Raw genomic sequence first — 14,999 nt, 5'->3', positions numbered from 1 at the left:
CAGACCTGAAACCTTGCTGAAAAGCGCACTTACCCACATTCCATACTGCAGGCATACTGGACTGACCTCAGATACGGGCATACCTGTGGAGCGTGTTGGCATGTGGGTACCTGAGTGAGTTTGGTGGGTTAGTACACCAACATGCTAATGCTCACAAGCAGTCTGCTGGTGGTCTTTGCTGCCATATATATCTGGAGTGGATAGGGCTTGGGGAGGGGGGGTACAGATTATACCATGCTTACTTCTGGTCCAAGTGTAGGCATAGCTCTGGTGGTCTCGTTTACCTTTGGAGATGGAGGTTCCAAATACTAAGGATTAAAAAAACAAACCCAAAATACATCACTCAGTTTCTTACAAGTCAAGCAGGAAGATTAGCTGAATATTTTATTTCACAAATACAGATCAATTCATTGCTCTTTTATTTTTTTCTTCTTGTGGGAGACACTGAGCTACAGAAACCCATCAATTTGCACATTGTCACGAGGAAGTTTAGTTCTGAATCAGACATTGAATTTCCCTTTGACTTCCTCAAACCACATAACCCTTACCTCTCATTTTACTTTAAAAACACCATCAATTCAGGGGAATTATGCTTGATAGGCTGAAACAATAGAAAACAGACAAATATTTCAGTGCAGAATAGGTGGTTGCTATTCTGCTATATGATAGTATAAAGATGAATTTCCTGTAGGAGATGGGTGACTCACAGGATATAGGTTAGATCTTGACACCACACAAGTCATGACAGAAGGTTACTGTCATCTGATAGCTTTTGGATGGGCTCTTTACAGTTAAGTCAGACCCTTAAACCGGTTTCCAGTGGACAAAAGCCATCATGATCATTAGTGAACTTCTTATATGGTTTCATGTCAGTGGTGTGAGAATGTGGCATTACACTCTGTGCCAAGGAGAAATTAAATTATGGCACTTGCATAAAATCTTTTTTGTGTTGTGCTTAGTGTGCAAAACAGCTGGGTAAAAGATTTCAGCAAACACTCCTCCTCAGAACACAGGCAGGAAATCAAAAACATTTGAAGGCGTCTTCTCAAAATAGAGTTGTCCTGAACGGACATCTTCACCACACAAGCCATTTCCTGTTATATTTACCTGCCAGTCCTTCTAATTCCCAGATTACTTGGCAAAATCAAGTAAGACTCAGCAAAAATAACCTTTTTAATCTCCCCTGGCCAAAAAAGTCCTAGTTTCCAGATATCCTGAATAGAGTATCTGCAGAACTCAGGGACTTCCAGCAGCTGGAGCCACCGAATGCAGGAATGGTGTGATACCTGTACTTGTGAATTGTCCCCTCTCTTAGCCTCCATTGTGGATGGCTGTTAAGAATAGAAAGTGCTGCTTTTTTTTTTTTTTTTTTTTTTTTCAAAGACAAAACTTAGTCTTGATCAATGGTAAGAAAACCTGTTTGAGGCAAATTTAATTGGCAAAGGAAATGAGATTTTCCTCCTAGAGCTATGAAACACCTTGAGTACATTTGAGGAATTGCTACCTGACATTTTAAACTATCTTCTGGCTTTAGAGCAGTGGCCAATCCTGAAAGGCTGAAAAAAGTTGAACTTGCAGCAGCCTGTATTCAGTTGCTTCTCCCACCTCACTGAACTGTGGTTCTTGAAAGGTCCAACCAAGGTAAATATGCTAGTTTTCCCACTCAGACTGGAACTTTTGTCTGGACCCATCAGCTCCCAGGAGTCCCAATCCTTGAGAAAAATGTTATGCCCTTGATGACTTTTGTCAGCTAGGATGACCTCCTGGAGGCCGTCACTTCAGTGACAGGAGTGAGGGAGAAGTGCAGCTGATCCCTGTCCTCTAAATGGATACAGAGCACTTAACGGCATCCTCCAATTTTTGCCAGTGATGGTTACAGAGCTCTACCTGAACTAGAAAATTGATCTTCCTGTATTCTTCCCTTAAAACACATGTTTCTGGAGACAGTCATTGCTCCACACTTGGGATTTAACAGGTACCCTGGTAACTACCAAAAATGAAGTATTTTAAGATACTCACTTGACTTTTCCTATCTAGTTATATTCCAGACTGCAAGACTGTTTTAAGATTGTTACAGCATTCCAAGTAAACCGTTAGATCATACTCTGTCAGCGCAGCATCTGTGCTGGCAATTTCACCAAGAAAATTATTTATCTTAGACATCTACAGAGCATCAACCTGAAGATCTGTCTTCCCAATTCAACAGCTGTTACGTAGAGGATATTAACAACTCTTGACGAGATACGACAAAAGGTGAGGTTCCAGCTGCAACCTCCCAAGAATCTGAGTCTGCTGCAGGAGAAACTAATGTTTGCAATTGAGTACACTGTGGTGGAGATATGGATATATATTGCATACAGATAACTGCTAGGAGAAGAACAGAAAATGAGTTACCTATCAGTAACTGATCAGTGTGAGATGTGTGCATATCCCACACAGCCCCCATTCTCTTCGTTATGCCCCTGCGTATGCCACTTGGGGTTCTAATACACATAAGGTGTGCTGAGTGTGCTGTTGCCCAAATTAAAATCTCAAGGCATCTCAAGGCTTACGTGTGCTGTGTAAATATATCGGCCCTCACAGTCTCATAAGCAAATGTGCAACTCCAGCAGATGTGCGTGTATACCTCAACAAACTCCTGGTGCTATATCATATGTAACTTTTCATTCAGTCGGAGGCATGAAAAGCTTTCCTGCACGTTCTTTGTGTGGTGAAAGTAGCGATATCTGGTAGCATAAGCATGTTCAATCACAGAAAGGATAAAGCGATTTTAAAACCCCCACACAGAGCAACAGTAAGAGCACCTGAACAAAACATATTTGGAATAGTGTAAGTTACTCCTTTTAACATAACTATTCTTAAACTCCACATTTGAAAACTTACTAATGAAATGTGACATTAATAAATAGCTTGTTTTAAAGCTCTATCTGCGGTTCTGCTGTCACGTGCAATATTTAAGAACCCAAGCAAAATTACCAACAAACATCACCAGGCAAACAATTATACAAGACGACCGTAAGCCTTCATCCCTAAAAACAAAAATAAGAACCAATCTACAATGAAACAAAAATTGGCAAGGACAATCACATTTGCTCTCGAAGAATACTGTACATTTCTAAATTACAGCCAAGCAAAACAGAGGTAGACATCTGTCTACAATCTGCATAGTTGCAGGATGTCTCTTCTGCCAATTCATCCTTTAAATAATGAGCATTTATGTGCAATCATACTGTTGTCATACCTTATATACAGTGGCTTGCACTTTTCAATGTCTCAGATAACAACAGTAAACAAAACTGGGGACTAGATGGTACAAAGCCTGATAGGAAAACAAGGATTCAGGAGACTATACAAAAAGGTAGAAAAGACTGGGGAAACGAGAGCAGAGCAGAAGGGGAGCAAGAGAATAAGCTCTGAGGAAAGAGTCAATGCCAGTAAATGTAATACCCTACTCTCAAGAAAAAAAATGAGTAAGCACAGATGGAAACAGGAGGGCATGTTCATCCAAACCCATTACAGGAAAGCAAGGCAGTTGTTCCTTTTTCATCCTTCACCATGTTTTAATACTACCTCTGTCTAGAGTCATGCGTTGTGACTGTTGAGGGAGAGGTATACCTAGAATTGAAACAGGATCCTAAAAGCAAGCATATGCCATAGAAAGAGTCAGAAACCACAGAGGTAGGAAAAAAATGATGGTGGTCATTTTTAGAGAATTCACGGGCCTTCTGAAAGCCAGGGATCAAATTCAGGATTGATTCCCCAATGTAGTTAAGCTACAACTGTTACCAGCAGGTTTGTTTTCTTGTGAGTCAGACTCCGGTCTTACCTTTGCCCTTTTGTTTCAGTGGAAGACCAGCATGTGCATATGAACACAGAATTATTTTATTTTCTGTAGTGATCAAACCCAAATGCTATTTTACCTTTGCCAGCTTTGTGTAGGGTGATGTGCCATCTTGCATATTTATTTTCCTGGAGTGATTCCCAGAAGTATGCTATGCTTTTTCTTGCTCATGTCTCACTAGCTTTATTTATGAGTTGTGTACACCAGGTTTTCAGTCCCTGGGGACAGGCCTACACAGGAAATCTGTGCACAATATTTAATACATACAAGTATGAGACTAGTAAAAAAGCAGCTACTGAATGGTATTCCAAATTGGTCTAATTCAAAGTTTCAGACTAGAGCGTGGGTAGGTTAGCGTCCATGGTTTAAACCACAAACACCTTGATCTGTTTTGTCATATAGAAGGAAGAGACGCAGTAAAGGTTAGTAAGTTGGAAAGATATTATATTACTTAATGCTTAGTGATGCTCTTTGGCTGCTAATTATTTAAATACTAAAGTTTCGCAATAGACCTTTGTAGTAGGATTATGTGGCACTAGATGAGTGAAAAATGAAGTACTGTAGTCTGATTTTCTGTTTGGAATTCCTAGCTTCAGCCTGCCTCATGTTTTCAAGTCTCCTTTAGTTCTTGGGGAATTCGAGGGGTTCCGTTTCTTAAAACGGGGCACACAGAGCTTGGGACACACATATTTAACTTAAAAACCATACTGGCTTTTTTCCTTTTTAGTTGCTTCCTAGAATTAAATTATTTTTACCTGAATTGCTTTAATTGGGAGGTGGGGGAGAAAAATCCTTTCATGTCCAGCATTCATATCTAATGCAAAATACCAAACTTGCAAGTAGAATTGAAGGGAATGCTGTGGGGGAGTAAACTCGGTTCAAAATACCAAGGATTTAGGACAATAAGCCAACATTTTCAGGGGTCTTCCCTGTCAAGTGGGAACAGAAGAATTCAAAGAGCAAATTTTCACTTGGTTTACAGCATTAAAATTCCATTGTTCTTTGATGACTGAATCTAATAGCAGTATTGTTGTTATTGATTCTTACTGATTGCATAGAAAGTATGTTTTAAAGATACCTTTTTTCTCACTATTAGATGGATGAATTCCCTTTGGCTGTGAAATAAATCAAGATAAGGCTCTCTTTCTCACATGCCATCACAACTGATGAGAGCTGATTGGTATTATATTATCCCTTCGATTATACCTCTACAGTCCCATTAACTGAAAAATAACATGACCTGGGGAAACGTAATGGCTAGTTATGATGCACAGGAGAGCTGATATACAAAGCTTGATGATGTACATTTTACACTGCAGTGGTATTTGCAAGTTGGCCACTTGAAAAAACCACAGTTTTTACCATCCCCTAGGACTTGTGTGAGGTGCCATAACTGCTGGGCCATGCCTCAAAGCAGAACTGATGGATGAGTATTTTGATGGGTCAAGGGAGCAAGGCATCCCCCTCACCTCTCTGATGCTCTGATTCATTTGACAAGCCACTTTGATATTCATGGATGTGTTTTTCATCTGGCAAATGTTTCATCCCTAGGTCTCTTTGTAACAGCTGTACTGGGTGTGATGAGTCTGTCATCCCGTGTAGCATGTTAGTACGTTGGTAGTGCACTTCAGGAATGCTCCTAGGCTTGCCTCTGGGCCAGCTCTAGTGTCTGTGCAAACTGTAAGCACAGGATCTCACTTGCAAGGTTGTCTGCGTATCTGTGCGTGTCTGGTGGTTTAATGGGCTGGCAGTCAGTGAGGTGGCAGGTGATGTGGGGCTGCTCGTGTGCGTAAGAATCAGAGAGAGTAGGAAGCACAGTAAGATGCCAGCCATAACCAAGATCGTTCTCCAAAGTGCTGTGCAAAAGCAGCCTCGCAGCCGTACAGGCTTTCTAATGAAGATGCACAAGTGATTGCACTTTGTCTGTGCCAGGCTGGGTGCTCTGGCTTTGTGTGGGCTGGCTGCCAAGCAGGAGGGATATGCAAGGGCTGTAAGTGTGGTGGAAGAATTTGCGCTGCCAGTTTGGTTCCACTGCACGCCACTGACAGATGTCAGACCTACTGGTGATGTGCAGGACAGAACTGCTGAGGTGACATGCCATTTACCACCCTTTACCCTCTTGTTTCTCCTAACAGCTGAGCTCCCAAAGCAATTCCCTTTCAGGTGATCCACCCAAAAGAGCGGATTACTCAGTGGGATGGTAGGGAGTGAGGTAGCCTGAGGACAGGCATTGCCAGTGGCTGGCTTTGCAGCTTCTGCCATCTACCACTTTGTCAAGTCTGTGATCTGGACTGGGGGAAACCCCGTCAGTAAGTAGCTTAAAGGAGGGGCATCATTCATGTTGTCGACACCCCTTTGCTGAATTAAGAGTCCCAGGTAAAACCGGTTACCTCACTTGGAACCCAGCACTTGCGTATCCCGGCACACTCGCTGCCAGCAGTACTGAGCCCAGGCCCTGGCACTGCAAAGTGCCAGCAGAGCTCCTAACCCTCTTCTGTGTGGCAGAGCCTCTACAGATATTTTGATTGGGTATTGGACCAGAGCAACATGTGTGTCCTGGTGTAGACAGCTGTTGCCCATAGTGGCAGGAGCACGTGGGCATTACTAGTCAAGGAGCAGAGGCTGTTGGGGTCTTTCCTTCATCTCAGTCCCAGGACCTGAAAAAGACTTCCTTAAAGGCACTCCATCCAGCACACATGCTGCAGCTGACGCTTGAGTCAGAGATACAGCGCTGGCCTTGGAAAAATAGCACCATAATTTATGCTGACGGACAGGGCAGGAACAAGTACGCACATCCCATGCTTCATGCCTAAACCAGGATGCCTTTTGCAGAAGCACTGTGGCTTGTTGTGTGGAGACAGCCTGGGGAAGTGGGATAAAGAAGAGAGGCTGTGCTGCTGAGGAGAAACAATGAGCTGCTGACTGGGTGAGGAGGGAGCGTAGCAGATGCTGATACCTTACTCCGGTCATTGGTCCTACAGGTGTTGGCCAAAACCGCAAGGGATGCTCTTGGGCGTGACCTGCTGTTTGACCTCTCTCACTTGCCATTGAAATGAGGTTCACGCTGTGGTGATTCAGGTTGGCTCAGATTTACATTTTTTAAACAAATCAAACTACCATATGTTACTTGTAAGTTTATGCTCAGGTTTTGTTTGATGAGGGGTTTTTGGGTTTTATTATTTTGTTTTCTTTAATAAGAAAGATATCACTCAGAGGCATGACTAGACTTGCTTGCAAGTGGTTACATTTAGCTGTAATCTGCCTGGTGAGTTGTAGGAGGAAAATTGCACTAGTTTGAACTGGATTTAGTAGCAGGGATATTTTAATTTGGGGCAGCAGAGAGAAAATTGTATAACACTGTTGTGCTGTAGTAGGAGAAGAAGCCAGTGAATTGCATGATTTTTCCATCTTTGTAATCAGTTTGTTATGCAGAAAGCAGTGCCGTGGGATTCAGCATTTTATCTGCTGGGTTTCCCCTGGCAGCATCTGAAGAAGTTCATTATAAGTGTTTATCACATGATCCACTTAATCAAACCACTGAAACTCGGAGAATAAGTCATTCTAACAAGACCCTTCAGAGCTGCCTTATAAGCTACTTACTGATACACTCTTCCTTGGTGAGTGTACAATGAGCTTCCTTGTATCCCGGTCTATGATACAGGAAGTTCATTATCCCCAGTCCAAATTCAGATGGAGAGAAAGGAAGCAGGGCTTACAAAGAAGCGACAGATAATTTGCAAAGGATTTTAGTTAGCCACTCAAATCCCAGATAGAGTCAGACTGTAAGCTCTTCATAACAACAGCCTTCTGGTTTCCAGCATTAGGCACAGAGCAGCTATCTATGTAGCTGGCTCTAATGTTGTAAAATACAGATGACACATGAGAAATTATTTGCTTCTTTTGATTAGTGGTTAGCTAATGGAAGCATGTGAGAAAAAAGAGAAAGCAGAACCGAAACGGTGCTTTTAGCTGGGTAATAGCACATATACTGTGTAACAGCAGCAAAGCTGATATCTGGGCTGATGCAAAATGCCTTGAAAGCCTGCTAAATCCCAGCGTGCGCCAGGGTCTGAGATACCGAGACTTGTCTGACAAGCCAGGAGCTCAGAGACGTCCTGTCTGCAGCCTGTGTTTGCGCACTGTATGTCTGGTAGGATGAAATGCATTTCCTTGTGATGTACCAAGGAAATGTTCTGGTTGTAGGGAGCAGGTGAGTCAAGGGCTCCTCTGCCTCCTTGAAGGCGTTCATTTTACCGAGCTCTGTCACAAGCGACATGACACCAGATTTTCTGCACTCACTGGATTTTCTCACTGTTGCTATTTCACAGTGTCTCCTAAAAGCTTGGCTTCACGCTGTCTGCTAAAGACCAGTTTGGGTACCACCACGGATGTAGGCTTGGACCAACCTTAATGTAGAAATGTCTTGGGTAATTTTCCCAAGCACCACCCTGTTTCCATATGATAACGCTGCTTAGCTATACCTCTTCTTTCACCTTCCAACCTCACGGGAAGGCAGAACAGGGTTACGTCAGACCAAATGCTGATTTTGTGTAGGGACACACAGGATGAGACTGATGTGGGTCTCCAGATGAACCTTTTTTGTACTGGAAACTGCCATTGGGACAAGGAGCATTGGGCAGTTCGAGACAAGCTACTCTGTAAGACATTGAAACCAGGGAAGTGTGCAAGACTGAAAAATATGGGCAACAGGAAAAGAACCCCACCAGGCTGGTTTGATGGGGATGATGCTTTTTCCCTAGTGTAGCTCCAGTGAAGCAGGTCACAAAATTCGCTCCGTTGTCCAGGGACCGCTTTAAGACAAGGCTGAAACCTGGCTTTCCAGTGCTGAAGTCCATCCAGCCCAGAGCTTTAAAAGATGTTAATTACTCCTGGGAGTAATTAACTCCAGCCTGGAGTGAGCAAGGAGTCTGGACTGCATCAATCAACAGATGTGAGGATTTGAAATATGCAATTTTTGTTCGTTGTGTTAGAAGAAACCTCTTTGTTTTCCATGTACTTCTGTACCTGGCTGACTTGCCTTGATGCAGCTGTCGGTCTCTTGACTGCTGATACACTGATACACCAAGCTGGCATCGGTATGCCTGCGTCCTCAGGAGGGGCTGTGCTGCTTTAGTAGGTTGGTGTGCAGCTAATAAAACAGGACACAAAAGCCTGGAGGAAAATACTGTTTTGCTGTCTTTTCCCTCTTCATTTTAAAGTAGTAAATGCTAAATTATTTTACCTCTTTTTAAAATAAAGCATGAAGCAAAAAAAGATGAATCTGCAAGCTGGTTACTTTTGGTACTTCATTCAGTTTTTTTACAGTGTAGCTCCCTTCCTCTTTCTCAGTTCTTTGTTGTGCTGTGCTGTCTGCTTTTTCGGTTTCTGTTGTGTCTATTTAAAGAGCCCCCCTTCATCTCTCTTTTGGGACAGTCTTAATGCTGGCTTTCTGCTGTTTCAGCTTCTATACAGCCAGTGCTTCAGGAAAAAAGTGTCTCTCTTGTAAAGCTGGGAGGAGAATGGACCCATAAAAATAAATACGGTTTGTATGCACAAAGTATTTAATCAGTAAGTCTCCAGTAACTTTACCTAAGTGACCAGTCTGCTATCATCTCACCTTCTTAGGTAAAGAGACTGGAGCAGAGTGAGTTGATAACTTTCTGCAGTCTGCAGCAATGCAGTAGTAAAGTGGAGAATAAAACTCGTTTTCCAAGTGACTTTTCAGTGCCTGACCCACTGCCCTGTACATGGGGAAAGGCAGTACCAAGCATCTGGAATCATTGTTGGTAGGGCTGTCTTTAGTCTGCTGTAAAGAGTAATGGGCAGTTGTCCACTGCGTCTGCCAGTTTGGCATTCAGGAGCCACTAGTGCCCATATCGATGCTGAGGCTGCATCTCAGTGTCTCTGCACGACCTGCTTGGAGGGAAGATCTGGGAGGAGGGCTGTGATGGGTGTTGTGTGCATCTGACTGCACGCTTTCACACACGTGAGATGCACACAACGCCCATTGAGAACTGAAGCGATGTTACCAGATACTGACCTGACTGGGTTTGGTCAGTGCCAAGCCAGGCTCAATTCTCTCCCCCAGCCTAGGGATTAAAGACTCTTTAATGCATTTGCTGTTCCTGGGCGGTTCAACTCGGCCCTCAGCAGCATTACCTGTTTAAAAGTGTTTCTCGCTGAATTGCTTCCTTTGAAGACTGCAGGCTTTGTAACAGTGGGCTGCAGCACCTGCTGCTTGCTGGAAATCTCGAGGCTGGCACATGAGAGCAATGCAGCGTTGAACGTGCCAGTCATAAAGCATCACATTTTGCAGATTTTCGCTGGAGGTAGCTGATGAAAAACAGAACAGACATGTTGTAAGGGCTGTCAGCCCAAGTAAAGGAAGGCAGCTTTGAAGAAAGCCTCCAAGCCAGAATTTCCAGAATACACTTTCTTTAGAAAAAAGTAGAAAATTCAAAGAACGAAATTGAGTCTGAACGACCTCACTGCAGGTGGTGCTGGTCATGAGTTTTTAAAATAAATTTTAATTGTTAACTATTGTAATCATTGCATTTTGTCCAGTGTCTGCCATTACAATATCTTTTTTTGCAGCCCTAGAAAACCCACATTTTTGTGGTTCTCTGGGGCTTTCCCACAGCATGCATTTCCCCCTCCCTTAGAAGACTGGTACAATACAACAGAGAGGACTTGTTCCGCCCAGCCTGCAAACTAGGTGCTGGAAGGTCACCTGCTCCCTGGCAGGATTTGGGCCACCCCTTTCCCCCTTCCACAACAGCCAGTCCTGCAGGGATTTATACCCACTGGGTGCATCTGTGTTTCACCTGAGATTCCCTGGATCCGTCCATTAGCCCCACGGGCTTGGTGGCCGCAGAGGTTGCTGAGAAGCTCCCTTGACCTGAGGGTTAGGTGGGCAAGAAGGTGCTTGCTGTCTCCTGCTCTGGAAACTGCAGAAGTCCCTGATACCTTTCATTGAAGAACAAATGTTAAAAAACCAAAACACCCTGCCTTTGCTTTTGGTGGTATTTTTTCCAGTTAGCAGAGATCGGCACAACGGCATGCAGTGCCCAGAGGCATGATGGAGGATACGTGCATCTGTATTTGTCTGTCCCCATCTACACCAGCAAGCCCTTGAAATGTAGCCTAGCTGGCAGATCTGGTCAGGCTGGGAAACTTCGCTTTAGATGTTTTTTTGTTTACAAGTGATCTTGGCCACAGACAGGGACACACAGCCGGTGGTCTGTGCACAGCTCCGTGATCAGGCTGAGGCAGGGCTGCGAGCCTGTGAAGGCTGGAGTGGGGCTGAGCTCTCCCAGCTTATTCCTGGCTTGATTTGGAGCCAGCATTGGAGAGGCTGCTCCTCGGCTGCAGGTGGGTGTCTCGGGGCTTGGTTTGGCTTTGCCTGTGCGGGCAGCAGCAGCCAGCACCCGTCTGCGGCCATGGCTCGGAGCGGGTGCGCAATGGACGCCTCGGCTTGCTCCTGCTGTGCTTCTCCTGCAGGCCAGAGGACGCCTCTCGCTGCTAGCATTAACTGCTTTAATACAGGTATCACACAAATGCGGATATCCTTCCTCCTCCACTCATTAAAACAGCACTGGACAAGGTGCGAGAGGTGCGCGTCGGAAGGCCTGGCATCTCAGGGAGGGATTTGCAAGCAGTTTTTGTGAGATGCTCGTGTGCCAGCGCGGTTTGTGCTGGCTGCGGGGGCCCGTGCGGCTGGTGCAGCTCAAGCAGAAGTGACGCCGTGGAGATTCCTAACAATGCTGGTGTGCCGTATGCCAGCCTTGGAACTTCAGAAGGCCGATGTTGGGGACCGAGAAGAAGGAGCAGTACCAGCCCGTTGGTACTGCGAACCCGGTATTACGGCAGTGCTTTCCTGCAGCAACATTGTGATGGTGGAGGGGCAGGCTGCCGAGGCCGTGACCTTCCAGGGAGGATCTGTTTGCCGAACAGACACTAAACAGCAGCAGAGTCCCGCAGGTGGAGGAACGTGTTAAATTAAAGCCAAAGCGTAACAAGAGAGATGTTTGCTCTGGAAGATAACGTGTGCCTGTTCTTGCACGCTGAGGGTGAGGAAAGTCTCCCAAGACGTGTTTTACTTTGTTACCACAGTAGACCTTCTGCACTGTGAGGCCACATAGCTCGCCTTTCTCCCCCATAACCCTTCCCTTCTAAGACCAGGTATCTCACTCAGCTTTACCAGTGCCTTCAATGTGACAAACCAGAAGTGCAATAAATGGTGGCACTTGCTCCTTTTTCTCCATCAGTACATCTCATTGTGGAGCTGCCCTGACCACACTGCCCGAGTTTGCTGCCCGAACTGATGCTGTTACCGAGATGCACGGGGCTCTGGTATCTGCACGCTGGTCGATGGTTGGAGACAAGGGAAAGGCATGCTCTGAGCGAGGCGCCCTTTGGTGAGGCTGCTATAATGAGCCAGCTTCGTTATCTGCCTTGCTGCTGGTCCCAGAGAGGCTGCAGGGATGTCTGCTACTTTATTTTCTTAAATGGCACCAAATGATGGCAGTTAAAAGCCTACCAGGAGAAAATGAGCTCTTAGGGCAGCATTTCATGTCTTGTGTGCAAGGCTTTATTGGATTAACTTTGTACTAGAACCGCCGTACGCTTCCTTTGCTGGAGAGGCCGATCTAGCTTAACTGTGGGATAAAAACTTTACAACCATACTTTTGTCACACAGGTGACTTGCATAAAAAAATCTTTATATGCATTAATGTCACCTGAGTTTCAGCAAGCCCTGTTTCTCAGTGATCTCCGTCTCTGTCTTAGTGCTGCACTCATCCCAGTGTTAAGTACGTAACTCTCCTGCTTTGCTTCTATTTTCCACATTACGGACAGTGTGTTTCCTTCCTCTCGCGTGCACCCCTTGCAAACGTAGAGGTGCTGTGAGAGAACCCCCCGGTGCTACTGTCGCTGTTCAGGTGATGCTTTTTGCCTCTGTGGGTACCTGCAGCTCGGCAGCTCCAGCCGGGCAGCATTGCCAGCCTGCGGGAGGGAGACCTGAATACTTCCAGCTACTTGCGCATTATTTACACGCAAAGTTAATAACTGACTCAAGAGTTCATCTACAAATATATTTTTAGGGCTGTTCTTGGTAAATTTTTCCCCTCTCGAATGCAGAACTCTTGTTTTCTGTAATTTCTTTCCTATATTTTCCCTTAACCCTTATCCATTTTAACATTAATGTGTTAGTTGTGAAACAGCTGGTGTATTCTCAGCCTTTTCTCCCTTACCTGCTGATTATTTGGTTTTTTTCATCGTCCTCTATCTCTACTTTTGTTGTTTGCAAAACCAGCTTTTCTCCTCCCTCTCCCTCTTCACAGCTCCCACCATCTGTCTCTCTACAAATAAAAAGCTTTAGGGGAAATGATTCACTAAGCTGCTAGCTCATTACTCACACTCTCCCCATCACGGTTTCTGTCCTTGTAGGATGCTCTAACTAATGTAAAGATCAATAAATCCTGGGAATTGTTATTCAATTAAAAAAAAAAAATGCCCCAGCAGTTAAATAGATTGGGCTCTTTGTACTTCCTGAACACCAATGCTTAGTTTTTCTTCCTCACGCCGCTAGCATTGTTTTTCAGCGAAGGATCATTGAAACAGAAGAACAGAAATGATCACCGGACCATTTAATGCAACCTTGTGTATCACATGATGCAGGAGTTACTTAATGAAATTCCCTGGCCCAAACCAAGCAAATCTGTGGTAAATCTAGAGCACATATTTTAGGATGACAGCCAAAATGATGAAAGGAATTTACTACCCAGCCTCGCTAATCATTTTGAATGCTTAACTGCACTCCCTAATATGCTGCTTTGGAAGCAGCAAAACTGACACAGCCTCATTCCCTACAGATTTCTCTCCCTCCTCCAGCCTTCCCCAGGCTGCGTACCCCGAAAGCCCTCCCAGCCCCCTGCCAGCCCTGTGCGGAGAGGCAGGGTGGCCAGCTGTGACTCCCATGAGTGCTGGCTGGCCAGCTGTGACTCCCGTGAGTGCTGGCTGGCCAGCTGTGACTCCCATGAGTGCTGGCTGGCCAGCTGCCCACCCTGGGAAGAGACCTGCTCAGGCCTGAGCCCCGCTGCCTCTCCCCCCCAGCATGCAGGTTCGGCGCTAGCTCTTCACTCAGGTTATTATTTCCCTGAAACTCGTGGGCACTTAGTCTCTTTGAGCATCTCCCTATTAAATGTGGTAGAAATTAGCCAAGGGGCTCGGGAGCCACTTCGGTCAGACTAGTTCACAGTGGTAAAACATTTCAGATATCTTAAAATACCAGAGACAGCCCTCTTGAGCTGGCAGATATGCCACAGCATATTTCACGGGACTTGCTCAACCTGGAAGCTGAGCTCAGCTCTGTAGAGCACTCCAGGCGACCCTAAAAGCCAGTGTTTAGGTACCCACATCCCACTCCTTTTGTCTTCACTTTGTTGACCTTTTAAGAAGGATTTCTGTCATGTTTTTAGGCTAGTCACCATATACTAGAAAGTTATTTTCTTCATTGGAATCTTCACTTTTACATGGAAAACGGATCCCCCTGCCCACACACACATAGGTAACAAGAAGCACCACCACCTAACACAGTTTTAATTGCGTCTTGTCAGGAAGCTGCCAGCACGGCAGGTATTGGCTTATTTCAGTTGCTGAGTTTCCCTTTAGAAATTGGAGTTGTAAGAAGCACAGCAAATACCACAGTCGAAATTTTAAGAGCTGCAAATGCTGGATACGCCCTTCTCCCCCTTCTCTTAAATGGCTGCAACTCTTTATGCAAAAGCCTGCTAAAGGAAAACCCGAGCATGTCTGCAATGTGGATTTTTTTTCTCGTGAGCACCACAAAGCACATCCTGTATCAACATACCACACCGGCACCACATTCATGGGAAGCTAATTAAATAATTTGGGTAGTCTTAACAGGAGCATCAGCGTCTCTGCTAGTTTAGTTTTCAGACTACCAAACATTTTTTTATAAAGCTGTGTTGGGGTCCTTCCATAACAAATAATACAGCTGAGGAGGACCTTGGAAAGAGCCTGCATTGAGCAGCCATGAAATGCTCTGTTTCTGAGCAGGACATTCTCACACGACTACTCTGAAGAACAAAGGCTGCAGAGTTTTAAGACGACAGGGTCCACTATTACCTCAGTAAGG

This window comes from Falco naumanni, chromosome 6, assembly GCF_017639655.2.
Source record: "Falco naumanni isolate bFalNau1 chromosome 6, bFalNau1.pat, whole genome shotgun sequence".
Classification (NCBI taxonomy): Eukaryota; Metazoa; Chordata; class Aves; order Falconiformes; family Falconidae; genus Falco; species Falco naumanni.
Note: the sequence above shows the minus strand (reverse complement) of the source record.